General features: G+C 30.3%; 6 non-coding genes and 23 pseudogenes across 6 annotated transcripts; 8 read left to right on the plus strand and 21 right to left on the minus strand.

Moving 5' to 3' along the window:
* The first annotated feature begins 18,872 nt into the window (after positions 1-18,872).
* On the plus strand, positions 18,873-18,991 carry LOC149581680 (5S ribosomal RNA; annotated as a pseudogene).
* Positions 18,992-19,338: 347 nt separating this feature from the next.
* On the plus strand, positions 19,339-19,457 carry LOC149581681 (5S ribosomal RNA; annotated as a pseudogene).
* Positions 19,458-19,818: 361 nt separating this feature from the next.
* LOC149581682 (5S ribosomal RNA) lies at positions 19,819-19,937 on the plus strand (annotated as a pseudogene).
* A 121-nt stretch (positions 19,938-20,058) lies between these two features.
* LOC149581683 (5S ribosomal RNA) lies at positions 20,059-20,177 on the plus strand (annotated as a pseudogene).
* Positions 20,178-20,538: 361 nt separating this feature from the next.
* On the plus strand, positions 20,539-20,657 carry LOC149581684 (5S ribosomal RNA; annotated as a pseudogene).
* A 123-nt stretch (positions 20,658-20,780) lies between these two features.
* LOC149581685 (5S ribosomal RNA) lies at positions 20,781-20,899 on the plus strand (annotated as a pseudogene).
* A 122-nt stretch (positions 20,900-21,021) lies between these two features.
* LOC149581686 (5S ribosomal RNA) lies at positions 21,022-21,140 on the plus strand (annotated as a pseudogene).
* A 361-nt stretch (positions 21,141-21,501) lies between these two features.
* Positions 21,502-21,620, plus strand: LOC149581687 (5S ribosomal RNA; annotated as a pseudogene).
* Positions 21,621-21,892: 272 nt separating this feature from the next.
* On the minus strand, positions 21,893-22,011 carry LOC149581688 (5S ribosomal RNA; annotated as a pseudogene).
* A 137-nt stretch (positions 22,012-22,148) lies between these two features.
* Positions 22,149-22,267, minus strand: LOC149581689 (5S ribosomal RNA). The gene has a single exon (XR_016381051.1). It is a non-coding gene; the product is annotated as a 5S ribosomal RNA (ribosomal RNA).
* A 138-nt stretch (positions 22,268-22,405) lies between these two features.
* On the minus strand, positions 22,406-22,524 carry LOC149581690 (5S ribosomal RNA; annotated as a pseudogene).
* Positions 22,525-22,646: 122 nt separating this feature from the next.
* On the minus strand, positions 22,647-22,749 carry LOC149581691 (5S ribosomal RNA; annotated as a pseudogene).
* A 122-nt stretch (positions 22,750-22,871) lies between these two features.
* LOC149581692 (5S ribosomal RNA) lies at positions 22,872-22,974 on the minus strand (annotated as a pseudogene).
* Positions 22,975-23,115: 141 nt separating this feature from the next.
* LOC149581693 (5S ribosomal RNA) lies at positions 23,116-23,231 on the minus strand (annotated as a pseudogene).
* A 121-nt stretch (positions 23,232-23,352) lies between these two features.
* LOC149581694 (5S ribosomal RNA) lies at positions 23,353-23,455 on the minus strand (annotated as a pseudogene).
* A 121-nt stretch (positions 23,456-23,576) lies between these two features.
* LOC149581695 (5S ribosomal RNA) lies at positions 23,577-23,679 on the minus strand (annotated as a pseudogene).
* Positions 23,680-23,815: 136 nt separating this feature from the next.
* On the minus strand, positions 23,816-23,934 carry LOC149581696 (5S ribosomal RNA; annotated as a pseudogene).
* A 138-nt stretch (positions 23,935-24,072) lies between these two features.
* On the minus strand, positions 24,073-24,191 carry LOC149581697 (5S ribosomal RNA). Its single transcript, XR_016381057.1, has one exon. It is a non-coding gene; the product is annotated as a 5S ribosomal RNA (ribosomal RNA).
* A 361-nt stretch (positions 24,192-24,552) lies between these two features.
* On the minus strand, positions 24,553-24,671 carry LOC149581698 (5S ribosomal RNA). Its single transcript, XR_016380997.1, has one exon. It is a non-coding gene; the product is annotated as a 5S ribosomal RNA (ribosomal RNA).
* A 137-nt stretch (positions 24,672-24,808) lies between these two features.
* LOC149581699 (5S ribosomal RNA) lies at positions 24,809-24,927 on the minus strand (annotated as a pseudogene).
* A 122-nt stretch (positions 24,928-25,049) lies between these two features.
* Positions 25,050-25,152, minus strand: LOC149581700 (5S ribosomal RNA; annotated as a pseudogene).
* Positions 25,153-25,512: 360 nt separating this feature from the next.
* Positions 25,513-25,631, minus strand: LOC149581701 (5S ribosomal RNA; annotated as a pseudogene).
* Positions 25,632-25,753: 122 nt separating this feature from the next.
* LOC149581702 (5S ribosomal RNA) lies at positions 25,754-25,856 on the minus strand (annotated as a pseudogene).
* A 137-nt stretch (positions 25,857-25,993) lies between these two features.
* On the minus strand, positions 25,994-26,112 carry LOC149581703 (5S ribosomal RNA). The gene has a single exon (XR_016380998.1). It is a non-coding gene; the product is annotated as a 5S ribosomal RNA (ribosomal RNA).
* A 136-nt stretch (positions 26,113-26,248) lies between these two features.
* LOC149581704 (5S ribosomal RNA) lies at positions 26,249-26,367 on the minus strand (annotated as a pseudogene).
* Positions 26,368-26,503: 136 nt separating this feature from the next.
* On the minus strand, positions 26,504-26,622 carry LOC149581705 (5S ribosomal RNA). Its single transcript, XR_016381067.1, has one exon. It is a non-coding gene; the product is annotated as a 5S ribosomal RNA (ribosomal RNA).
* Positions 26,623-26,744: 122 nt separating this feature from the next.
* LOC149581706 (5S ribosomal RNA) lies at positions 26,745-26,847 on the minus strand (annotated as a pseudogene).
* A 136-nt stretch (positions 26,848-26,983) lies between these two features.
* On the minus strand, positions 26,984-27,102 carry LOC149581707 (5S ribosomal RNA). The gene has a single exon (XR_016380799.1). It is a non-coding gene; the product is annotated as a 5S ribosomal RNA (ribosomal RNA).
* A 136-nt stretch (positions 27,103-27,238) lies between these two features.
* LOC149581708 (5S ribosomal RNA) lies at positions 27,239-27,357 on the minus strand (annotated as a pseudogene).
* Positions 27,358-27,374: the final 17 nt, after the last annotated feature.

Genomic DNA, 27,374 nt, shown 5'->3' on the forward strand with positions numbered 1-27,374 from the left:
TTTTCTCTTCAAGATACAAAATCCGTGACAACGATTTCTTATTGGAAATTGAATTTTAACAGTTTTTTGTATGAATATCGTTATATTTGCTTGAATTAAAGCAAAAAGTACAAAAATAATGGTTTCAGTGGTTATATTTTAAAATAGTGAAAAAATTCTCAAAATGTGCTTCTCTGGCCGAGAAACGTCGATTTTGAAAATGTTATTAAAAATAAAGGTACATTTTTATTTATTGATCAATCGAGATGAAATCACTTTTATTGAGTATTTTATAGGTAAATAAGCTGAATTCGGTCAAAAATTTGTCCAGAAAAAAATTCATTTAAAAGTGTGCCGAAAAAATCGCATGTTTTTTCTCTTCAAGATACAAAATCCGTGACAACGATTTCTTATTGGAAATTGAATTTTTACAGTTTTTTGGATGAATATCGTTATATTTGCTTGAATTAAAGCAAAAAGTACAAAAATAATGGTTTCAGTGGTTATATTTTAAAATAGTGAAAAAATTCTCAAAATGTGCTTCTCTGGCCGAGAAACGTCGATTTTGAAAATGTTATTAAAACTCGTGGTACATTTTTATTTATTGATCAATCGATATGAAAACACTTTAAATGAGTATTTTATAGGTAAATAAGCTGAATTCGGTCAAAAATTTGTCCAGTAAAAAATTCATTAATAAGTGTACCGAAAAAATCGCATGTTTTTTTTCTTCAAGATACAAAATCCGTGACAACGATTTCTTATTGGAAATTGAATTTTAACAGTTTTTTGGATGAATATCGTTATATTTGCTTGAATTAATGCAAAATGTACAAAAATAATGGTTTCAGTGGTTATATTTTAAAATAGTGAAAAAATTCTCAAAATGTGCTTCTCTGGCCGAGAAACGTCGATTTTAAAATGTTATTAAAAATAAAGGTACGTTTTTATTTATTGATCAATCGAGATGAAATCACTTTTAATGAGTATTTTATAGGTAAATAAGCTGAATTCGGTCAAAAATTTGTCCAGAAAAAATTCATTAAAAAGTGTACCGAAAAAATCGCATGTTTTTTTTTCTTAAAGATACAAAATCCGTGACAACGATTTCTTATTGAAAATTGAATTCTAACAGTTTTTTGGATGAATATCGTTATATTTGCTTGAATTAAAGCAAAAAGTACAAAAATAATGGTTTCAGTGGTTATATTTTAAAATAGTGAAAAAATTCTCAAAATGTGCTTCTCTGGCCGAGAAACGTCGATTTTGAAAATGTTATTAAAACTCGTGGTACATTTTTATTTATTGATCAATCGATATGAAATCACTTTTAATGAGTATTTTATAGGTAAATAAGCTGAATTCGGTCAAAAATTTGTCCAGTAAAAAATTCATTAAAAAGTGTACCGAAAAAATCGCATGTTTTTTTTCTTCAAGATACAAAATCCGTGACAACGATTTCTTATTGGAAATTGAATTTTAACAGTTTTTTGGATGAATATCGTTATATTTGCTTGAATTAAAGCAAAAAGTACAAAAATAATGGTTTCAGTGGTTATATTTTAAAATAGTGAAAAAATTCTCAAAATGTGCTTCTCTGGCCGAGAAACGTCGATTTTAAAATGTTATTAAAAATAAAGGTACATTTTTATTTATTGATCAATCGAGATGAAATCACTTTTATTGAGTATTTTATAGGTAAATAAGCTGAATTCGGTCAAAAATTTGTCCAGAAAAAAATTCATTAAAAAGTGTGCCGAAAAAATCGCATGTTTTTTCTCTTCAAGATACAAAATCCGTGACAACGATTTCTTATTGGAAATTGAATTTTTACAGTTTTTTGGATGAATATCGTTATATTTGCTTGAATTAAAGCAAAAAGTACAAAAATAATGGTTTCAGTGGTTATATTTTAAAATAGTGAAAAAATTCTCAAAATGTGCTTCTCTGGCCGAGAAACGTCGATTTTGAAAATGTTATTAAAACTCGTGGTACATTTTTATTTATTGATCAATCGATATGAAAACACTTTAAATGAGTATTTTATAGGTAAATAAGCTGAATTCGGTCAAAAATTTGTCCAGTAAAAAATTCATTAATAAGTGTACCGAAAAAATCGCATGTTTTTTTTCTTCAAGATACAAAATCCGTGACAACGATTTCTTATTGGAAATTGAATTTTAACAGTTTTTTGGATGAATATCGTTATATTTGCTTGAATTAATGCAAAATGTACAAAAATAATGGTTTCAGTGGTTATATTTTAAAATAGTGAAAAAATTCTCAAAATGTGCTTCTCTGGCCGAGAAACGTCGATTTTAAAATGTTATTAAAAATAAAGGTACGTTTTTATTTATTGATCAATCGAGATGAAATCACTTTTAATGAGTATTTTATAGGTAAATAAGCTGAATTCGGTCAAAAATTTGTCCAGAAAAAATTCATTAAAAAGTGTACCGAAAAAATCGCATGTTTTTTTTTCTTAAAGATACAAAATCCGTGACAACGATTTCTTATTGAAAATTGAATTCTAACAGTTTTTTGGATGAATATCGTTATATTTGCTTGAATTAAAGCAAAAAGTACAAAAATAATGGTTTCAGTGGTTATATTTTAAAATAGTGAAAAAATTCTCAAAATGTGCTTCTCTGGCCGAGAAACGTCGATTTTGAAAATGTTATTAAAACTCGTGGTACATTTTTATTTATTGATCAATCGATATGAAATCACTTTTAATGAGTATTTTATAGGTAAATAAGCTGAATTCGGTCAAAAATTTGTCCAGTAAAAAATTCATTAAAAAGTGTACCGAAAAAATCGCATGTTTTTTTTCTTCAAGATACAAAATCCGTGACAACGATTTCTTATTGGAAATTGAATTTTAACAGTTTTTTGGATGAATATCGTTATATTTGCTTGAATTAAAGCAAAAAGTACAAAAATAATGGTTTCAGTGGTTATATTTTAAAATAGTGAAAAAATTCTCAAAATGTGCTTCTCTGGCCGAGAAACGTCGATTTTGAAAATGTTATTAAAAATAAAGGTACGTTTTTATTTATTGATCAATCGAGATGAAATCACTTTTAATGAGTATTTTATAGGTAAATAAGCTGAATTCGGTCAAAAATTTGTCCAGAAAAAAATTCATTAAAAAGTGTACCGAAAAAATCGCATGCTTTTTTTCTTCAAGATACAAAATCCGTGACAACGATTTCTTATTGGAAATTGAATTTTAACAGTTTTTTGTATGAATATCGTTATATTTGCTTGAATTAAAGCAAAAAGTACAAAAATAATGGTTTCAGTGGTTATATTTTAAAATAGTGAAAAAATTCTCAAAATGTGCTTCTCTGGCCGAGAAACGTCGATTTTGAAAATGTTATTAAAAATAAAGGTACATTTTTATTTATTGATCAATCGAGATGAAATCACTTTTAATGAGTATTTTATAGGTAAATAAGCTGAATTCGGTCAAAAATTTGTCCAGAAAAAAATTCATTAAAAAGTGTACCGAAAAAATCGCATGTTTTTTTTTCTTCAAGATACAAAATCCGTGACAACGATTTCTTATTGGAAATTGAAATTTTACAGTTTTTTGGATGAATATCGTTATATTTGCTTGAATTAAAGCAAAAAGTACAAAAATAATGGTTTCAGTGGTTATATTTTAAAATAGTGAAAAAATTCTCAAAATGTGCTTCTCTGGCCGAGAAACGTCGATTTTGAAAATGTTATTAAAAATAAAGGTACGTTTTTATTTATTGATCAATCGAGATGAAATCACTTTTAATGAGTATTTTATAGGTAAATAAGCTGAATTCGGTCAAAAATTTGTCCAGAAAAAAATTCATTAAAAAGTGTACCGAAAAAATCGCATGCTTTTTTTCTTCAAGATACAAAATCCGTGACAACGATTTCTTATTGGAAATTGAATTTTAACAGTTTTTTGTATGAATATCGTTATATTTGCTTGAATTAAAGCAAAAAGTACAAAAATAATGGTTTCAGTGGTTATATTTTAAAATAGTGAAAAAATTCTCAAAATGTGCTTCTCTGGCCGAGAAACGTCGATTTTGAAAATGTTATTAAAAATAAAGGTACATTTTTATTTATTGATCAATCGAGATGAAATCACTTTTAATGAGTATTTTATAGGTAAATAAGCTGAATTCGGTCAAAAATTTGTCCAGAAAAAAATTCATTAAAAAGTGTGCCGAAAAAATCGCATGTTTTTTCTCTTCAAGATACAAAATCCGTGACAACGATTTCTTATTGGAAATTGAATTTTAACAGTTTTTTGTATGAATATCGTTATATTTGCTTGAATTAAAGCAAAAAGTACAAAAATAATGGTTTCAGTGGTTATATTTTAAAATAGTGAAAAAATTCTCAAAATGTGCTTCTCTGGCCGAGAAACGTCGATTTTGAAAATGTTATTAAAAATAAAGGTACATTTTTATTTATTGATCAATCGAGATGAAATCACTTTTATTGAGTATTTTATAGGTAAATAAGCTGAATTCGGTCAAAAATTTGTCCAGAAAAAAATTCATTAAAAAGTGTGCCGAAAAAATCGCATGTTTTTTCTCTTCAAGATACAAAATCCGTGACAACGATTTCTTATTGGAAATTGAATTTTTACAGTTTTTTGGATGAATATCGTTATATTTGCTTGAATTAAAGCAAAAAGTACAAAAATAATGGTTTCAGTGGTTATATTTTAAAATAGTGAAAAAATTCTCAAAATGTGCTTCTCTGGCCGAGAAACGTCGATTTTGAAAATGTTATTAAAACTCGTGGTACATTTTTATTTATTGATCAATCGATATGAAAACACTTTAAATGAGTATTTTATAGGTAAATAAGCTGAATTCGGTCAAAAATTTGTCCAGTAAAAAATTCATTAATAAGTGTACCGAAAAAATCGCATGTTTTTTTTCTTCAAGATACAAAATCCGTGACAACGATTTCTTATTGGAAATTGAATTTTAACAGTTTTTTGGATGAATATCGTTATATTTGCTTGAATTAATGCAAAATGTACAAAAATAATGGTTTCAGTGGTTATATTTTAAAATAGTGAAAAAATTCTCAAAATGTGCTTCTCTGGCCGAGAAACGTCGATTTTAAAATGTTATTAAAAATAAAGGTACGTTTTTATTTATTGATCAATCGAGATGAAATCACTTTTAATGAGTATTTTATAGGTAAATAAGCTGAATTCGGTCAAAAATTTGTCCAGAAAAAATTCATTAAAAAGTGTACCGAAAAAATCGCATGTTTTTTTTTCTTAAAGATACAAAATCCGTGACAACGATTTCTTATTGAAAATTGAATTCTAACAGTTTTTTGGATGAATATCGTTATATTTGCTTGAATTAAAGCAAAAAGTACAAAAATAATGGTTTCAGTGGTTATATTTTAAAATAGTGAAAAAATTCTCAAAATGTGCTTCTCTGGCCGAGAAACGTCGATTTTGAAAATGTTATTAAAACTCGTGGTACATTTTTATTTATTGATCAATCGATATGAAATCACTTTTAATGAGTATTTTATAGGTAAATAAGCTGAATTCGGTCAAAAATTTGTCCAGTAAAAAATTCATTAAAAAGTGTACCGAAAAAATCGCATGTTTTTTTTCTTCAAGATACAAAATCCGTGACAACGATTTCTTATTGGAAATTGAATTTTAACAGTTTTTTGGATGAATATCGTTATATTTGCTTGAATTAAAGCAAAAAGTACAAAAATAATGGTTTCAGTGGTTATATTTTAAAATAGTGAAAAAATTCTCAAAATGTGCTTCTCTGGCCGAGAAACGTCGATTTTAAAATGTTATTAAAAATAAAGGTACATTTTTATTTATTGATCAATCGAGATGAAATCACTTTTATTGAGTATTTTATAGGTAAATAAGCTGAATTCGGTCAAAAATTTGTCCAGAAAAAAATTCATTAAAAAGTGTGCCGAAAAAATCGCATGTTTTTTCTCTTCAAGATACAAAATCCGTGACAACGATTTCTTATTGGAAATTGAATTTTTACAGTTTTTTGGATGAATATCGTTATATTTGCTTGAATTAAAGCAAAAAGTACAAAAATAATGGTTTCAGTGGTTATATTTTAAAATAGTGAAAAAATTCTCAAAATGTGCTTCTCTGGCCGAGAAACGTCGATTTTGAAAATGTTATTAAAACTCGTGGTACATTTTTATTTATTGATCAATCGATATGAAAACACTTTAAATGAGTATTTTATAGGTAAATAAGCTGAATTCGGTCAAAAATTTGTCCAGTAAAAAATTCATTAATAAGTGTACCGAAAAAATCGCATGTTTTTTTTCTTCAAGATACAAAATCCGTGACAACGATTTCTTATTGGAAATTGAATTTTAACAGTTTTTTGGATGAATATCGTTATATTTGCTTGAATTAATGCAAAATGTACAAAAATAATGGTTTCAGTGGTTATATTTTAAAATAGTGAAAAAATTCTCAAAATGTGCTTCTCTGGCCGAGAAACGTCGATTTTAAAATGTTATTAAAAATAAAGGTACGTTTTTATTTATTGATCAATCGAGATGAAATCACTTTTAATGAGTATTTTATAGGTAAATAAGCTGAATTCGGTCAAAAATTTGTCCAGAAAAAATTCATTAAAAAGTGTACCGAAAAAATCGCATGTTTTTTTTTCTTAAAGATACAAAATCCGTGACAACGATTTCTTATTGAAAATTGAATTCTAACAGTTTTTTGGATGAATATCGTTATATTTGCTTGAATTAAAGCAAAAAGTACAAAAATAATGGTTTCAGTGGTTATATTTTAAAATAGTGAAAAAATTCTCAAAATGTGCTTCTCTGGCCGAGAAACGTCGATTTTGAAAATGTTATTAAAACTCGTGGTACATTTTTATTTATTGATCAATCGATATGAAATCACTTTTAATGAGTATTTTATAGGTAAATAAGCTGAATTCGGTCAAAAATTTGTCCAGTAAAAAATTCATTAAAAAGTGTACCGAAAAAATCGCATGTTTTTTTTCTTCAAGATACAAAATCCGTGACAACGATTTCTTATTGGAAATTGAATTTTAACAGTTTTTTGGATGAATATCGTTATATTTGCTTGAATTAAAGCAAAAAGTACAAAAATAATGGTTTCAGTGGTTATATTTTAAAATAGTGAAAAAATTCTCAAAATGTGCTTCTCTGGCCGAGAAACGTCGATTTTGAAAATGTTATTAAAAATAAAGGTACGTTTTTATTTATTGATCAATCGAGATGAAATCACTTTTAATGAGTATTTTATAGGTAAATAAGCTGAATTCGGTCAAAAATTTGTCCAGAAAAAAATTCATTAAAAAGTGTACCGAAAAAATCGCATGCTTTTTTTCTTCAAGATACAAAATCCGTGACAACGATTTCTTATTGGAAATTGAATTTTAACAGTTTTTTGTATGAATATCGTTATATTTGCTTGAATTAAAGCAAAAAGTACAAAAATAATGGTTTCAGTGGTTATATTTTAAAATAGTGAAAAAATTCTCAAAATGTGCTTCTCTGGCCGAGAAACGTCGATTTTGAAAATGTTATTAAAAATAAAGGTACATTTTTATTTATTGATCAATCGAGATGAAATCACTTTTAATGAGTATTTTATAGGTAAATAAGCTGAATTCGGTCAAAAATTTGTCCAGAAAAAAATTCATTAAAAAGTGTGCCGAAAAAATCGCATGTTTTTTCTCTTCAAGATACAAAATCCGTGACAACGATTTCTTATTGGAAATTGAATTTTAACAGTTTTTTGTATGAATATCGTTATATTTGCTTGAATTAAAGCAAAAAGTACAAAAATAATGGTTTCAGTGGTTATATTTTAAAATAGTGAAAAAATTCTCAAAATGTGCTTCTCTGGCCGAGAAACGTCGATTTTGAAAATGTTATTAAAAATAAAGGTACATTTTTATTTATTGATCAATCGAGATGAAATCACTTTTATTGAGTATTTTATAGGTAAATAAGCTGAATTCGGTCAAAAATTTGTCCAGAAAAAAATTCATTAAAAAGTGTGCCGAAAAAATCGCATGTTTTTTCTCTTCAAGATACAAAATCCGTGACAACGATTTCTTATTGGAAATTGAATTTTTACAGTTTTTTGGATGAATATCGTTATATTTGCTTGAATTAAAGCAAAAAGTACAAAAATAATGGTTTCAGTGGTTATATTTTAAAATAGTGAAAAAATTCTCAAAATGTGCTTCTCTGGCCGAGAAACGTCGATTTTGAAAATGTTATTAAAACTCGTGGTACATTTTTATTTATTGATCAATCGATATGAAAACACTTTAAATGAGTATTTTATAGGTAAATAAGCTGAATTCGGTCAAAAATTTGTCCAGTAAAAAATTCATTAATAAGTGTACCGAAAAAATCGCATGTTTTTTTTCTTCAAGATACAAAATCCGTGACAACGATTTCTTATTGGAAATTGAATTTTAACAGTTTTTTGGATGAATATCGTTATATTTGCTTGAATTAATGCAAAATGTACAAAAATAATGGTTTCAGTGGTTATATTTTAAAATAGTGAAAAAATTCTCAAAATGTGCTTCTCTGGCCGAGAAACGTCGATTTTAAAATGTTATTAAAAATAAAGGTACGTTTTTATTTATTGATCAATCGAGATGAAATCACTTTTAATGAGTATTTTATAGGTAAATAAGCTGAATTCGGTCAAAAATTTGTCCAGAAAAAATTCATTAAAAAGTGTACCGAAAAAATCGCATGTTTTTTTTTCTTAAAGATACAAAATCCGTGACAACGATTTCTTATTGAAAATTGAATTCTAACAGTTTTTTGGATGAATATCGTTATATTTGCTTGAATTAAAGCAAAAAGTACAAAAATAATGGTTTCAGTGGTTATATTTTAAAATAGTGAAAAAATTCTCAAAATGTGCTTCTCTGGCCGAGAAACGTCGATTTTGAAAATGTTATTAAAACTCGTGGTACATTTTTATTTATTGATCAATCGATATGAAATCACTTTTAATGAGTATTTTATAGGTAAATAAGCTGAATTCGGTCAAAAATTTGTCCAGTTAAAAATTCATTAAAAAGTGTACCGAAAAAATCGCATGTTTTTTTTCTTCAAGATACAAAATCCGTGACAACGATTTCTTATTGGAAATTGAATTTTAACAGTTTTTTGGATGAATATCGTTATATTTGCTTGAATTAAAGCAAAAAGTACAAAAATAATGGTTTCAGTGGTTATATTTTAAAATAGTGAAAAAATTCTCAAAATGTGCTTCTCTGGCCGAGAAACGTCGATTTTGAAAATGTTATTAAAAATAAAGGTACATTTTTATTTATTGATCAATCGAGATGAAATCACTTTTAATGAGTATTTTATAGGTAAATAAGCTGAATTCGGTCAAAAATTTGTCCAGAAAAAAATTCATTAAAAAGTGTACCGAAAAAATCGCATGTTTTTTCTCTTCAAGATACAAAATCCGTGACAACGATTTCTTATTGGAAATTGAATTTTTACAGTTTTTTGGATGAATATCGTTATATTTGCTTGAATTAAAGCAAAAAGTACAAAAATAATGGTTTCAGTGGTTATATTTTAAAATAGTGAAAAAATTCTCAAAATGTGCTTCTCTGGCCGAGAAACGTCGATTTTGAAAATGTTATTAAAAATAAAGGTACATTTTTATTTATTGATCAATCGAGATGAAATCACTTTTAATGAGTATTTTATAGGTAAATAAGCTGAATTCGGTCAAAAATTTGTCCAGAAAAAAATTCATTAAAAAGTGTACCGAAAAAATCGCATGTTTTTTCTCTTCAAGATACAAAATCCGTGACAACGATTTCTTATTGGAAATTGAATTTTTACAGTTTTTTGGATGAATATCGTTATATTTGCTTGAATTAAAGCAAAAAGTACAAAAATAATGGTTTCAGTGGTTATATTTTAAAATAGTGAAAAAATTCTCAAAATGTGCTTCTCTGGCCGAGAAACGTCGATTTTGAAAATGTTATTAAAAATAAAGGTACATTTTTATTTATTGATCAATCGAGATGAAATCACTTTTAATGAGTATTTTATAGGTAAATAAGCTGAATTCGGTCAAAAATTTGTCCAGAAAAAAATTCATTAAAAAGTGTACCGAAAAAATCGCATGCTTTTTTTCTTCAAGATACAAAATCCGTGACAACGATTTCTTATTGGAAATTGAATTTTAACAGTTTTTTGTATGAATATCGTTATATTTGCTTGAATTAAAGCAAAAAGTACAAAAATAATGGTTTCAGTGGTTATATTTTAAAATAGTGAAAAAATTCTCAAAATGTGCTTCTCTGGCCGAGAAACGTCGATTTTAAAATGTTATTAAAAATAAAGGTACATTTTTATTTATTGATCAATCGAGATGAAATCACTTTTATTGAGTATTTTATAGGTAAATAAGCTGAATTCGGTCAAAAATTTGTCCAGAAAAAAATTCATTAAAAAGTGTGCCGAAAAAATCGCATGTTTTTTCTCTTCAAGATACAAAATCCGTGACAACGATTTCTTATTGGAAATTGAATTTTTACAGTTTTTTGGATGAATATCGTTATATTTGCTTGAATTAAAGCAAAAAGTACAAAAATAATGGTTTCAGTGGTTATATTTTAAAATAGTGAAAAAATTCTCAAAATGTGCTTCTCTGGCCGAGAAACGTCGATTTTGAAAATGTTATTAAAACTCGTGGTACATTTTTATTTATTGATCAATCGATATGAAAACACTTTAAATGAGTATTTTATAGGTAAATAAGCTGAATTCGGTCAAAAATTTGTCCAGTAAAAAATTCATTAATAAGTGTACCGAAAAAATCGCATGTTTTTTTTCTTCAAGATACAAAATCCGTGACAACGATTTCTTATTGGAAATTGAATTTTAACAGTTTTTTGGATGAATATCGTTATATTTGCTTGAATTAATGCAAAATGTACAAAAATAATGGTTTCAGTGGTTATATTTTAAAATAGTGAAAAAATTCTCAAAATGTGCTTCTCTGGCCGAGAAACGTCGATTTTAAAATGTTATTAAAAATAAAGGTACGTTTTTATTTATTGATCAATCGAGATGAAATCACTTTTAATGAGTATTTTATAGGTAAATAAGCTGAATTCGGTCAAAAATTTGTCCAGAAAAAATTCATTAAAAAGTGTACCGAAAAAATCGCATGTTTTTTTTTCTTAAAGATACAAAATCCGTGACAACGATTTCTTATTGAAAATTGAATTCTAACAGTTTTTTGGATGAATATCGTTATATTTGCTTGAATTAAAGCAAAAAGTACAAAAATAATGGTTTCAGTGGTTATATTTTAAAATAGTGAAAAAATTCTCAAAATGTGCTTCTCTGGCCGAGAAACGTCGATTTTGAAAATGTTATTAAAACTCGTGGTACATTTTTATTTATTGATCAATCGATATGAAATCACTTTTAATGAGTATTTTATAGGTAAATAAGCTGAATTCGGTCAAAAATTTGTCCAGTAAAAAATTCATTAAAAAGTGTACCGAAAAAATCGCATGTTTTTTTTCTTCAAGATACAAAATCCGTGACAACGATTTCTTATTGGAAATTGAATTTTAACAGTTTTTTGGATGAATATCGTTATATTTGCTTGAATTAAAGCAAAAAGTACAAAAATAATGGTTTCAGTGGTTATATTTTAAAATAGTGAAAAAATTCTCAAAATGTGCTTCTCTGGCCGAGAAACGTCGATTTTGAAAATGTTATTAAAAATAAAGGTACATTTTTATTTATTGATCAATCGAGATGAAATCACTTTTAATGAGTATTTTATAGGTAAATAAGCTGAATTCGGTCAAAAATTTGTCCAGAAAAAAATTCATTAAAAAGTGTACCGAAAAAATCGCATGTTTTTTCTCTTCAAGATACAAAATCCGTGACAACGATTTCTTATTGGAAATTGAATTTTTACAGTTTTTTGGATGAATATCGTTATATTTGCTTGAATTAAAGCAAAAAGTACAAAAATAATGGTTTCAGTGGTTATATTTTAAAATAGTGAAAAAATTCTCAAAATGTGCTTCTCTGGCCGAGAAACGTCGATTTTGAAAATGTTATTAAAAATAAAGGTACATTTTTATTTATTGATCAATCGAGATGAAATCACTTTTATAGGTAAATAAGCTGAATTCGGTCAAAAATTTGTCCAGAAAAAAATTCATTAAAAAGTGTACCGAAAAAATCGCATGCTTTTTTTCTTCAAGATACAAAATCCGTGACAACGATTTCTTATTGGAAATTGAATTTTAACAGTTTTTTGTATGAATATCGTTATATTTGCTTGAATTAAAGCAAAAAGTACAAAAATAATGGTTTCAGTGGTTATATTTTAAAATAGTGAAAAAATTCTCAAAATGTGCTTCTCTGGCCGAGAAACGTCGATTTTAAAATGTTATTAAAAATAAAGGTACGTTTTTATTTATTGATCAATCGAGATGAAATCACTTTTAATGAGTATTTTATAGGTAAATAAGCTGAATTCGGTCAAAAATTTGTCCAGAAAAAATTCATTAAAAAGTGTACCGAAAAAATCGCATGTTTTTTTTTCTTAAAGATACAAAATCCGTGACAACGATTTCTTATTGAAAATTGAATTCTAACAGTTTTTTGGATGAATATCGTTATATTTGCTTGAATTAAAGCAAAAAGTACAAAAATAATGGTTTCAGTGGTTATATTTTAAAATAGTGAAAAAATTCTCAAAATGTGCTTCTCTGGCCGAGAAACGTCGATTTTGAAAATGTTATTAAAACTCGTGGTACATTTTTATTTATTGATCAATCGATATGAAATCACTTTTAATGAGTATTTTATAGGTAAATAAGCTGAATTCGGTCAAAAATTTGTCCAGTAAAAAATTCATTAAAAAGTGTACCGAAAAAATCGCATGTTTTTTTTCTTCAAGATACAAAATCCGTGACAACGATTTCTTATTGGAAATTGAATTTTAACAGTTTTTTGGATGAATATCGTTATATTTGCTTGAATTAAAGCAAAAAGTACAAAAATAATGGTTTCAGTGGTTATATTTTAAAATAGTGAAAAAATTCTCAAAATGTGCTTCTCTGGCCGAGAAACGTCGATTTTGAAAATGTTATTAAAAATAAAGGTACATTTTTATTTATTGATCAATCGAGATGAAATCACTTTTAATGAGTATTTTATAGGTAAATAAGCTGAATTCGGTCAAAAATTTGTCCAGAAAAAAATTCATTAAAAAGTGTACCGAAAAAATCGCATGTTTTTTCTCTTCAAGATACAAAATCCGTGACAACGATTTCTTATTGGAAATTGAATTTTTACAGTTTTTTGGATGAATATCGTTATATTTGCTTGAATTAAAGCAAAAAGTACAAAAATAATGGTTTCAGTGGTTATATTTTAAAATAGTGAAAAAATTCTCAAAATGTGCTTCTCTGGCCGAGAAACGTCGATTTTGAAAATGTTATTAAAAATAAAGGTACATTTTTATTTATTGATCAATCGAGATGAAATCACTTTTAATGAGTATTTTATAGGTAAATAAGCTGAATTCGGTCAAAAATTTGTCCAGAAAAAAATTCATTAAAAAGTGTACCGAAAAAATCGCATGCTTTTTTTCTTCAAGATACAAAATCCGTGACAACGATTTCTTATTGGAAATTGAATTTTAACAGTTTTTTGTATGAATATCGTTATATTTGCTTGAATTAAAGCAAAAAGTACAAAAATAATGGTTTCAGTGGTTATATTTTAAAATAGTGAAAAAATTCTCAAAATGTGCTTCTCTGGCCGAGAAACGTCGATTTTGAAAATGTTATTAAAAATAAAGGTACATTTTTATTTATTGATCAATCGAGATGAAATCACTTTTAATGAGTATTTTATAGGTAAATAAGCTGAATTCGGTCAAAAATTTGTCCAGAAAAAAATTCATTAAAAAGTGTGCCGAAAAAATCGCATGTTTTTTCTCTTCAAGATACAAAATCCGTGACAACGATTTCTTATTGGAAATTGAATTTTTACAGTTTTTTGGATGAATATCGTTATATTTGCTTGAATTAAAGCAAAAAGTACAAAAATAATGGTTTCAGTGGTTATATTTTAAAATAGTGAAAAAATTCTCAAAATGTGCTTCTCTGGCCGAGAAACGTCGATTTTGAAAATGTTATTAAAACTCGTGGTACATTTTTATTTATTGATCAATCGATATGAAAACACTTTAAATGAGTATTTTATAGGTAAATAAGCTGAATTCGGTCAAAAATTTGTCCAGTAAAAAATTCATTAATAAGTGTACCGAAAAAATCGCATGTTTTTTTTCTTCAAGATACAAAATCCGTGACAACGATTTCTTATTGGAAATTGAATTTTAACAGTTTTTTGGATGAATATCGTTATATTTGCTTGAATTAATGCAAAATGTACAAAAATAATGGTTTCAGTGGTTATATTTTAAAATAGTGAAAAAATTCTCAAAATGTGCTTCTCTGGCCGAGAAACGTCGATTTTGTAAATATTATTAAAACTCGTGGTACATTTTTATTTATTGATCAATCGATATGAAAACACTTTTAATGAGTATTTTATAGGTAAATAAGCTGAATTCGGTCAAAAATTTGTCCAGTTAAAAATTCATTAAAAAGTGTACCGAAAAAATCGCATGTTTTTTTTCTTCAAGATACAAAATCCGTGACAACGATTTCTTATTGGAAATTGAATTTTAACAGTTTTTTGGATGAATATCGTTATATTTGCTTGAATTAAAGCAAAAAGTACAAAAATAATGGTTTCAGTGGTTATATTTTAAAATAGTGAAAAAATTCTCAAAATGTGCTTCTCTGGCCGAGAAACGTCGATTTTGAAAATGTTAAAAATAAAGGTACATTTTTATTTATTGATCAATCGAGATGAAATCACTTTTAATGAGTATTTTATAGGTAAATAAGCTGAATTCGGTCAAAAATTTGTCCAGAAAAAAATTCATTAAAAAGTGTGCCGAAAAAATCGCATGTTTTTTCTCTTCAAGATACAAAATCCGTGACAACGATTTCTTATTGGAAATTGAATTTTTACAGTTTTTTGGATGAATATCGTTATATTTGCTTGAATTAAAGCAAAAAGTACAAAAATAATGGTTTCAGTGGTTATATTTTAAAATAGTGAAAAAATTCTCAAAATGTGCTTCTCTGGCCGAGAAACGTCGATTTTGAAAATGTTATTAAAACTCGTGGTACATTTTTATTTATTGATCAATCGATATGAAAACACTTTAAATGAGTATTTTATAGGTAAATAAGCTGAATTCGGTCAAAAATTTGTCCAGTAAAAAATTCATTAATAAGTGTACCGAAAAAATCGCATGTTTTTTTTCTTCAAGATACAAAATCCGTGACAACGATTTCTTATTGGAAATTGAATTTTAACAGTTTTTTGGATGAATATCGTTATATTTGCTTGAATTAATGCAAAATGTACAAAAATAATGGTTTCAGTGGTTATATTTTAAAATAGTGTAAAAATTCTCAAAAATGTGCTTCTCTGGCCGAGAAACGTCGATTTTGAAAATGTTATTAAAAATAAAGGTACATTTTTATTTCTTGATCAATCGAGATGAAATCACTTTAAATGAGTATTTTATAGGTAAATAAGCTGAATTCGGTCAAAAATTTGTCCAGAAAAAAATTCATTAAAAAGTGTACCGAAAAAATCGCATGTTTTTTTCTTCAAGATACAAAATCCGTGACAACGATTTCTTATTGGAAATTGAATTTTAACAGTTTTTTGGATGAATATCGTTATATTTGCTTGAATTAAAGCAAAAAGTACAAAAATAATGGTTTCAGTGGTTATATTTTAAAATAGTGAAAAAATTCTCAAAATGTGCTTCTCTGGCCGAGAAACGTCGATTTTGAAAATGTTATTAAAAATAAAGGTACATTTTTATTTATTGATCAATCGAGATGAAATCACTTTTAATGAGTATTTTATAGGTAAATAAGCTGAATTCGGTCAAAAATTTGTCCAGAAAAAAATTCATTAAAAAGTGTACCGAAAAAATCGCACGTTTTTTCTCTTCAAGATACAAAATCCGTGACAACGATTTCTTATTGGAAATTGAATTTTTACAGTTTTTTGGATGAATATCGTTATATTTGCTTGAATTAAAGCAAAAAGTACAAAAATAGTGGTTTCAGTGGTTATATTTTAAAATAGTGAAAAAATTCTCAAAATGTGCTTCTCTGGCCGAGAAACGTCGATTTTGAAAATGTTATTAAAACTCGTGGTACATTTTTATTTATTGATCAATCGATATGAAATCACTTTTAATGAGTATTTTATAGGTAAATAAGCTGAATTCGGTCAAAAATTTGTCCAGTAAAAAATTCATTAAAAAGTGTACCGAAAAAATCGTATGTTTTTTTTTCTTAAAGATACAAAATCCGTGACAACGATTTCTTATTGAAAATTGAATTCTAACAGTTTTTTGGATGAATATCGTTATATTTGCTTGAATTAAAGCAAAAAGTACAAAAATAATGGTTTCAGTGGTTATATTTTAAAATAGTGAAAAAATTCTCAAAATGTGCTTCTCTGGCCGAGAAACGTCGATTTTGAAAATGTTAAAAATAAAGGTACATTTTTATTTATTGATCAATCGAGATGAAATCACTTTTAATGAGTATTTTATAGGTAAATAAGCTGAATTCGGTCAAAAATTTGTCCAGAAAAAAATTCATTAAAAAGTGTACCGAAAAAATCGCATGTTTTTTCTCTTCAAGATACAAAATCCGTGACAACGATTTCTTATTGGAAATTGAATTTTTACAGTTTTTTGGATGAATATCGTTATATTTGCTTGAATTAAAGCAAAAAGTACAAAAATAATGGTTTCAGTGGTTATATTTTAAAATAGTGAAAAAATTCTCAAAATGTGCTTCTCTGGCCGAGAAACGTCGATTTTGAAAATATTATTAAAACTCGTGGTACATTTTTATTTATTGATCAATCGATATGAAAACACTTTAAATGAGTATTTTATAGGTAAATAAGCTGAATTCGGTCAAAAATTTGTCCAGTAAAAAATTCATTAATAAGTGTACCGAAAAAATCGCATGTTTTTTTCTTCAAGATTCAAAATCCGTGACAACGATTTCTTATTGGAAATTGAATTTTAACAGTTTTTTGGATGAATATTGTTATATTTGCTTGAATTAATGCAAAAAGTACAAAAATAATGGTTTCAGTGGTTATATTTTAAAATAGTGTAAAAATTCTCAAAAATGTGCTTCTCTGGCCGAGAAACGTCGATTTTGAAAATGTTATTAAAAATAAAGGTACATTTTTATTTCTTGATCAATCGAGATGAAATCACTTTAAATGAGTATTTTATAGGTAAATAAGCTGAATTCGGTCAAAAATTTGTCCAGAAAAAAATTCATTAAAAAGTGTACCGAAAAAATCGCATGTTTTTTTTCTTCAAGATACAAAATCCGTGACAACGATTTCTTATTGGAAATTGAATTTTAACAGTTTTTTGGATGAATATCGTTATATTTGCTTGAATTAAAGCAAAAAGTACAAAAATAATGGTTTCAGTGGTTATATTTTAAAATAGTGAAAAAATTCTCAAAATGTGCTTCTCTGGCCGAGAAACGTCGATTTTGAAAATGTTATTAAAAATAAAGGTACATTTTTATTTATTGATCAATCGAGATGAAATCACTTTTAATGAGTATTTTATAGGTAAATAAGCTGAATTCGGTCAAAAATTTGTCCAGAAAAAAATTCATTAAAAAGTGTACCGAAAAAATCGCACGTTTTTTCTCTTCAAGATACAAAATCCGTGACAACGATTTCTTATTGGAAATTGAATTTTTACAGTTTTTTGGATGAATATCGTTATATTTGCTTGAATTAAAGCAAAAAGTACAAAAATAGTGGTTTCAGTGGTTATATTTTAAAATAGTGAAAAAATTCTCAAAATGTGCTTCTCTGGCCGAGAAACGTCGATTTTGAAAATGTTATTAAAACTCGTGGTACATTTTTATTTATTGATCAATCGATATGAAATCACTTTTAATGAGTATTTTATAGGTAAATAAGCTGAATTCGGTCAAAAATTTGTCCAGTAAAAAATTCATTAAAAAGTGTACCGAAAAAATCGCATGTTTTTTTTCTTCAAGATACAAAATCCGTGACAACGATTTCTTATTGGAAATTGAATTTTAACAGTTTTTTGGATGAATATCGTTATATTTGCTTGAATTAAAGCAAAAAGTACAAAAATAATGGTTTCAGTGGTTATATTTTAAAATAGTGAAAAAATTCTCAAAATGTGCTTCTCTGGCCGAGAAACGTCGATTTTGAAAATGTTATTAAAACTCGTGGTACATTTTTATTTATTGATCAATCGATATGAAATCACTTTTAATGAGTATTTTATAGGTAAATAGGCTGAATTCGGTCAAAAATTTGTCCAGTAAAAAATGCATTCAAAAGTGTACCGAAAAAATCGCATGTTTTTTTCTTCAAAATGATGAAGGTTAATTTGTCTCACTTAATTTAAATTCGAATTATTAACTAGCACTCTCGGCAACGGCCATATCACGCTGAAAACACCGGTTCTCGTCCGATTACCGAAGTTAAGCAGCGTCGAGCGCATACAGTAATTGGGAATACTGCGTGCCGTTTGCTTTTTCACTTTTGTTTCCTCCTTCAAATCCCACCAGATATGAAAAAAGCAAACATATCTTCATTTTGATATTGTTTTATAAAGATGAAAGTTAATTAAATTCAAATTATTAACTAGCACTCTCGGCAACGGCCATATCACACTGAAAACACCGGTTCTCGTCCGATCACCGAAGTTAAGCAGCGTCGAGCGCATACAGTACTTGGGAGGGAGACCACTTAGGAACACTGCGTGCCGTTGGCTTTTTCACTTTTTTTTCCTCTTTCAAATTCCACCAAATATGAAAAAAGCAAACATATCTTCTTTTTGTTATTGTTTTATAAAGATGAAAGTAACTTAAATTCGAATTATTAACTAGCACTCTCGGCAACGGCCATATCACGCTGAAAACACCGGTTCTCGTCCGATTACCGAAGTTAAGCAGCGTCGAGCGCATACAGTACTTGGGAATACTGCGTGCCGTTTGCTTTTTCACTTTTGTTTCCTCTTTCAAATTCCACCAGATATGAAAAAAGCAAACATATCTTCATTTTGATATTGTTTTATAAAGATGAAAGTTAATTAAATTCAAATTATTAACTAGCACTCTCGGCAACGGCCATATCACGCTAAATACACCGGTTCTCGTCCGATCACCGAAGTTAAGCAGCGTCGAGCGCAGTCAGTACTTGGGAGGGAGACTACTTAGGAACACTGCGTGCCGTTTGCTTTTTCACTTTTTTTCCTCTTTTAATTTTTAATATATATGAAAAAAGCAAACATGTTTTCTTTTTGTTATTGTTTTAAAATGATGAAGGTTAATTTGTCTCACTTAATTTAAATTCGAATTATTAACTAGGACTCTCGGAAACTTCCATATCACGCTGAAAACACCGGTTCTCGTCCGATTACCGAAGTTAAGCAGCGTCGAGCGCATACAGTAATTGGGAATACTGCGTGCCGTTTGCTTTTTCACTTTTGTTTCCTCCTTCAAATCCCACCAGATATGAAAAAAGCAAACATATCTTCATTTTGATATTGTTTTATAAAGATGAAAGTTAATTAAATTCAAATTATTAACTAGCACTCTCGGCAACGGCCATATCACACTGAAAACACCGGTTCTCGTCCGATCACCGAAGTTAAGCAGCGTCGAGCGCATACAGTACTTGGGAGGGAGACCACTTAGGAACACTGCGTGCCGTTGGCTTTTTCACTTTTTTTCCTCTTTCAAATTCCACCAAATATGAAAAAAGCAAACATATCTTCTTTTTGTTATTGTTTTATAAAGATGAAAGTAAATTAAATTCGAATTATTAACTAGCACTCTCGGCAACGGCCATATCACGCTAAATACACCGGTTCTCGTCCGATCACCGAAGTTAAGCAGCGTCGAGCGCAGTCAGTACTTGGGAGGGAGACTACTTAGGAACACTGCGTGCCGTTTGCTTTTTCACTTTTTTTCCTCTTTTAATTTTTAATATATATGAAAAAAGCAAACATGTTTTCTTTTTGTTATTGTTTTAAAATGATGAAGGTTAATTTGTCTCACTTAATTTAAATTCGAATTATTAACTAGGACTCTCGGAAACTTCCATATCACGCTGAAAACACCGGTTCTCGTCCGATTACCGAAGTTAAGCAGCGTCGAGCGCATACAGTAATTGGGAATACTGCGTGCCGTTTGCTTTTTCACTTTTGTTTCCTCCTTCAAATCCCACCAGATATGAAAAAAGCAAACATATCTTCATTTTGATATTGTTTTATAAAGATGAAAGTTAATTAAATTCAAATTATTAACTAGCACTCTCGGCAACGGCCATATCACACTGAAAACACCGGTTCTCGTCCGATCACCGAAGTTAAGCAGCGTCGAGCGCATACAGTACTTGGGAGGGAGACCACTTAGGAACACTGCGTGCCGTTGGCTTTTTCACTTTTTTTTTCCTCTTTCAAATTCCACCAAATATGAAAAAAGCAAACATATCTTCTTTTTGTTATTGTTTTATAAAGATGAAAGTAAATTAAATTCGAATTATTAACTAGCACTCTCGGCAACGGCCATATCACGCTAAATACACCGGTTCTCGTCCGATCACCGAAGTTAAGCAGCGTCGAGCGCAGTCAGTACTTGGGAGGGAGACTACTTAGGAACACTGCGTGCCGTTTGCTTTTTCACTTTTGTTTCCTCTTTCAAATTCCACCAGATATGAAAAAAGCAAACATATCTTCATTTTGATATTGTTTTATAAAGATGAAAGTTAATTAAATTCAAATTATTAACTAGCACTCTCGGCAACGGCCATATCACGCTAAATACACCGGTTCTCGTCCGATCACCGAAGTTAAGCAGCGTCGAGCGCAGTCAGTACTTGGGAGGGAGACTACTTAGGAACACTGCGTGCCGTTTGCTTTTTCACTTTTTTTCCTCTTTTAATTTTTAATATATATGAAAAAAGCAAACATGTTTTCTTTTTGTTATTGTTTTAAAATGATGAAGGTTAATTTGTCTCACTTAATTTAAATTCGAATTATTAACTAGGACTCTCGGCAACGGCCATATCACGCTGAAAACACCGGTTCTCGTCCGATTACCGAAGTTAAGCAGCGTCGAGCGCATACAGTACTTGGGAATACTGCGTGCCGTTTGCTTTTTCACTTTTGTTTCCTCCTTCAAATTCCACCAGATATGAAAAAAGCAAACATATCTTCATTTTGATATTGTTTTATAAAGATGAAAGTTAATTAAATTCAAATTATTAACTAGCACTCTCGGCAACGGCCATATCACACTGAAAACACCGGTTCTCGTCTAATCACCGAAGTTATGCAGCGTCGAGCGCATACAGTACTTGGGAGGGAGACCACTTAGGAACACTGCGTGCCGTTGGCTTTTTCACTTTTTTTTCCTCTTTCAAATTCCACCAAATATGAAAAAAGCAAACATATCTTCTTTTTGTTATTGTTTTATAAAGATGAAAGTAAATTAAATTCAAATTATTAACTAGCACTCTCGGCAACGGCAATATCACGCTGAATACACCGGTTCGAATTTAAATTAAGTGAGACAAATTAAACTTCATCATTTTAAAACAATAACAAAAAGAAAACATGTTTGCTTTTTTCATATCTATTAAAATTTAAAAGAGGAAAAAAAAGTGAAAAAGCCAACGAAACGCAGTGTTCCTAAGTGGTCTCCCTCCCAAGTACTGACTTCGCTCGATGTTGCTTAACTTCGGTGATCGGACGAGAACCGGTGTTTTCAGCGTGATATGGCCGTTGCCGAGAGTGCTATTTAATAATTCGAATTTAAATTAAGTGAGACAAATTAACCTTCATCTTTTTAAAACAATAACAAAAAGAAAATATGTTTGCTTTTTTCATATCTACTGGAATTTAAAAGAGGAAAAAAAAGTGAAAAAGCCAACGGCACGCAGTGTTCCTAAGTGGTCTCCCTCCCAAGTACTGACTGCGCTCGACGCTGCTTAACTTCGGTGATCGGTCGAGAACCGGTGTTTTCAGCGTGATATGGCCGTTGCCGAGAGTGCTAGATAATAATTCGAATTTAAATTAAGTGAGACAAATTAACCATCATCTTTTTAAAACAATAACAAAATGAAAATATGTTTGCTTTTTTCATATCTATTGGAATTTAAAAGAGGAAAAAAAAGGTGAAAAAGCCAACGGCACGCAGTGATCCTAAGTGGTCTCCCTCCCAAGTACTGACTGCGCTCGACGCTGCTTAACTTCGGTGATCGGACGAGAACCGGTGTTTTCAGCGTGATATTGCCGTTGCCGAGAGTGCTATTTAATAATTTGAATTTAATTAACCTTCATCTTTATAAATCAATAAGAAAATGAGGATATGTTTGCTTTTCTCATATCTGATGGAATTTAAAAGGGGAAATAAAAGTGAAAAAGCCAACGGCACGCAGAGTTTCCAAGTACTGACTGCGCTCGACGCTGCTTAACTTCGGTGATCGGACGAGAACCGGTGTTGTCAGCGTGATATGGCCGTTGCCGAGAGTGCTATTTAATAATTTGATTTAAATTAACTTTCATCTTTATAAAACAATAACAAAAAGAAGATATGTTTGCTTTTTTCATATCTGGTGGAATTTGAAAGAGGAAACAAAAGTGAAAAAGCCAACGGCACGCAGTATTCCCAAGTACTGTATGCGCTCGACGCTGCTTAACTTCGGTGATCGGACGAGAACCGGTGTTTTCAGCGTGATATGGCCGTTGTCGAGAGTGCTAGATAATAATTCGAATTTAAATTAAGTGAGACAAATTAACCATCATCTTTTTAAAACAATAACAAAAAGAAAATATGTTTGCTTTTTTTCATATCTATTGGAATTTAAAAGAGGAAAAAAAAATGAAAAAGCTGGCGGCACGCAGTGTTCCTAAGTGGTCTCCCTCCCAAGTACTGACTGCGTTCGACGCTGCTTAACTTCGGCGATCGGACGAGAACCGGTGTTTTCAGCGTGATATGGCAGTTGCCGAGAGTGCTATTTAATAATTTGAATTTAAAAACCTTCATCTTTATAAAACAATAACAAAAAGAAGATATGTTTGCTTTTTTCATATCTGATGGAATTTAAAAGAGGAAATAAAAGTGAAAAAGCCAACGGCACGCAAAGTTTCCAAATACTGACTGCGCTCGACGCTGCTTAACTTCGGTGATCGGACGAGAACCGGTGTTGTCAGCGTGATATGGCCGTTGCCGAGAGTGCTATTTAATAATTTGAATTTAATTAACCTTCATCTTTAAAAAACAATAACAAAAAGAAGATATGTTTGCTTTTTTATATCTGGTGGAATTTAAAAGAGGAAATAAAAGTTTGAAAGCCAACGGCACCCAAAGTTTCCAAGTACTGATTGCGCTCGACGCTGCTTAACTTCGGTGATCGGACGAGAACCGGTGTTGTCAGCGTGATATGGCCGTTGCCGAGAGTGCTAGATAATAATTCGAATTTAAATTAAGTGAGACAAATTAACCTTCATCTTTTTAAAACAATAACAAAAAGAAAATATGTTTGCTTTTTCATATCTATTGGAATTTAAAAGAGGAAAAAAAAGTGAAAAAGCCATCGGCACGCAGTGTTCCTAAGTGGTCTCCCTCCCAAGTACTGACTGCGCTCGACAATTCTTAACTTCGGTGATCGGACGAGAACCGGTGTTTTCAGCGTGATATGGCCGTTGCCGAGAGTGCTAGATAATAATTCGAATTTAAATTAAGTGAGACAAATTAACCATCATCTTTTTAAAACAATAACAAAAAGAAAATATGTTTGCTTTTTTCATATCTATTGGAATTTAAAAGAGGAAAAAAAAAGTGAAAAAGCTAGCGGCACGCAGTGTTCCTAAGTGGTCTCCCTCCCAAGTACTGACTGCGCTCGACGCTGCTTAACTTCGGTGATCGGACGAGAACCGGTGTTTTCAGCGTGATATGGCCGTTACCGAGAGTGCTATTTTATAATTTGAATATAAAAACCTTCATCTTTATAAAACAATAACAAAAAGAAGATATGTTTGCTTTTTTCATATCTGATGGAATTTAAAAGAGGAAATAAAAGTGAAAAAGCCAACGGCACGCAGAGTTTCCAAGTACTGACTGCGATGGACGCTGCTTAACTTCGGTTATCGGAGGAGAACCGGTGTCTTCAGCGTGATATGGCCGTTGCCGAGAGTGCTAGATAATAATTCGAATTTAAATTAAGTGAGACAAATTAACCATCATCTTTTTAAAACAATAACAAAATGAAAATATGTTTGCTTTTTTCATATCTATTGGAATTTAAAAGAGGAAAAAAAAGTGAAAAAGCCAACGGCACGCAGTGTTCCTAAGTGGTCTCCCTCCCAAGTACTGACTGCGCTCGACGCTGCTTAACTTCGGTGATCCGACGAGAACCGGTGTTTTCAGCGTGATATGGCCGTTGCCGAGAGTGCCAGATAATAATTCGAATTTAAATTAAGTGAGACAAATTAACCTTCATCTTTTTAAAACAATAACAAAAAGAAAATATGTTTGCTTTTTTCATATCTATTGGAATTTAAAAGAGGAAAAAAAAGTGAAAAACCCAACGGCACGCAGTGTTCCTAAGTGGTCTCCCTCCCAAGTACTGACTGCGCTCGACGCTGCTTAACTTCGGTGATCGGACGAGAACCGGTGTTTTTAGCGTGATATGGCCGTTGCCGAGATTGCTATTTAATAATTTGAATTTAATTAACCTTCATCTTTATAAATCAATAAGAAAAAGAAGATATGTTTGCTTTTTTCATATCTCATGGAATTTAAAAGAGGAAATAAAAGTGAAAAAGCCAACGGCACGCAAAGTTTCCAAGTACTGACTGCGCTCGACGCTGCTTAACTTCGGTGATCGGACGAGAACCGGTGTTGTCAGCGTGATATGGCCGTTGCCGAGAGTGCTATTTAATAATTTGAATTTAATTAACCTTCATCTTTAAAAAACAATAACAAAATGAAGATATGTTTGCTTTTTTATATCTGGTGGAATTTAAAAGAGGAAATAAAAGTTTGAAAGCCAACGGCACGCAGAGTTTCCAAGTACTGATTGCGCTCGACGCTGCTTAACTTCGGGGATCGGACGAGAACCAGTGTTTTCAGCGTGATATGGCCGTTGCCGAGAGTGCTAGATAATAATTCGTATTTAAATTAAGGAGACAAATTAACCATCATCTTTTTAAAACCATACCAAAAAGAAAATATGTTTGCTTTTTTCATATCTATTGGAATTTAAAAGAGGAAAAAAAAGTGAAAAACCCAACGGCATGCAGTGTTCCTAAGTGGTCTCCCTCCCAAGTACTGACTGCGCTCGACGCTGCTTAACTTCTGTGATCGGACGAGAACCGGTGTTTTTAGCGTGATATGGCCGTTGCCGAAAGTGCTATTTAATAATTTGAATTTAATTAACCTTCATCTTTATAAATCAATAAGAAAAAGAAGATATGTTTGCTTTTTTCATATCTCATGGAATTTAAAAGAGGAAATAAAAGGGAAAAAGCCAACGGCACGCAAAGTTTCCAAGTACTGACTGCGCTCGACGCTGCTTAACTTCGGTGATCGGACGAGAACCGGTGTTTTCAGCGTGATATGGCCGTTGCCGAGAGTGCTAGATAATAATTCGAATTTAAATTAAGTGAGACAAATTAACCATCATCTTTTTAAAACAATAACAAAAAGAAAATATGTTGGCTTTTTTCATATCTATTGGAATTTAAAAGAGGAAAAAAAAGTGAAAAAGCCAACGGCACGCAGTGTTCCTAAGTGGTCTCCCTCCCAAGTACTGACTGCGCTCGACGCTGCTTAACTTCGGTGATCCGACGAGAACCGGTGTTTTCAGCGTGATATGGCCGTTGCCGAGATTGCCAGATAATAATTCGAATTTAAATTATAGAGACAAATTGACCTTCATCTTTTTAAAACAATAACAAAAAGAAAATATGTTTGCTTTTTTCATATCAATAGGAATTTAAAAGAGGAAAAAAAAGTGAAAAAGCAAACGGCACGCAATGTTCCTAAGTGGTCTCCCTCCCAAGTACTGACTGCGCTCGACGCTGCTTAACTTCGGTGATCGGACGAGAACCTTTGTTTTCAGCGTGATATGGCCGTTGCCGAGAGTGCTAGATAATAATTCGAATTTAAATTAAGTGAGACAAATTATCCTTCATCTTTTTAAAACAATAACAAAAAGAAAATATGTTTGCTTTTTTCATATCTATTGGAATTTAAAAGAGGAAAAAAAGTGAAAAAGCCAACGGCACGCAGTGTTCCTACGTGGTCTCCCTCCCAAGTACTGACTGCGCTCGACGCTGCTTAACTTCGGTGATCGGACGAGAACCGGTGTTTTTAGCGTGATATGGCCGTTGCCGAAAGTGCTATTTAATAATTTGAATTTAATTAACCTTCATCTTTATAAATCAATAAGAAAAAGAAGATATGTTTGCTTTTTTCATATCTCATGGAATTTAAAAGAGGAAATAAAAGTGAAAAAGCCAACGGCACGCAAAGTTTCCAAGTACTGACTGCGCTCGACGCTGCTTAACTTCGGTGATCGGTCGAGAACCGGTGTTTTCAGCGTGATATGGCCGTTGCCGAGAGTGCTAGATAATAATTCGAATTTAAATTAAGTGAGACAAATTGACCTTCATCTTTTTAAAACAATAACAAAAAGAAAATATGTTGGCTTTTTTCATATCTATTGGAATTTAAAAGAGGAAAAAAAGTGAAAAAGGCAACGGCACGCAGTGTTCCTAAGTGGTCTCCCTCCCAAGTACTGACTGCGCTCGACGCTGCTTAACTTCGGTGATCCGACGAGAACCGGTGTTTTCAGCGTGATATGGCCGTTGCCGAGAGTGCCAGATAATAATTCGAATTGAAATTAAGTGAGACAAATTGACCTTCATCTTTTTAAAACAATAACAAAAAGAAAATATGTTTGCCTTTTTCATATCAATAGGAATTTAAAAGAGGAAAAAAAGTGAAAAAGCCAACGGCACGCAGTGTTCCTAAGTGGTCTCCCTCCCAAGTACTGACTGCGCTCGACGCTTCTTAACCTCGGTGATCGGACGAGAACCGGTGTTTTCAGCGTGATATGGCCGTTGCCGAGAGTGCTAGATAATA

The sequence above is a fragment of the Phalangium opilio genome, unplaced genomic scaffold, assembly GCF_054372755.1.
Source record: "Phalangium opilio isolate 3A_F unplaced genomic scaffold, DU_Popi_V2 ptg007730c_1, whole genome shotgun sequence".
Lineage (NCBI taxonomy): Eukaryota > Metazoa > Arthropoda > Arachnida > Opiliones > Phalangiidae > Phalangium > Phalangium opilio.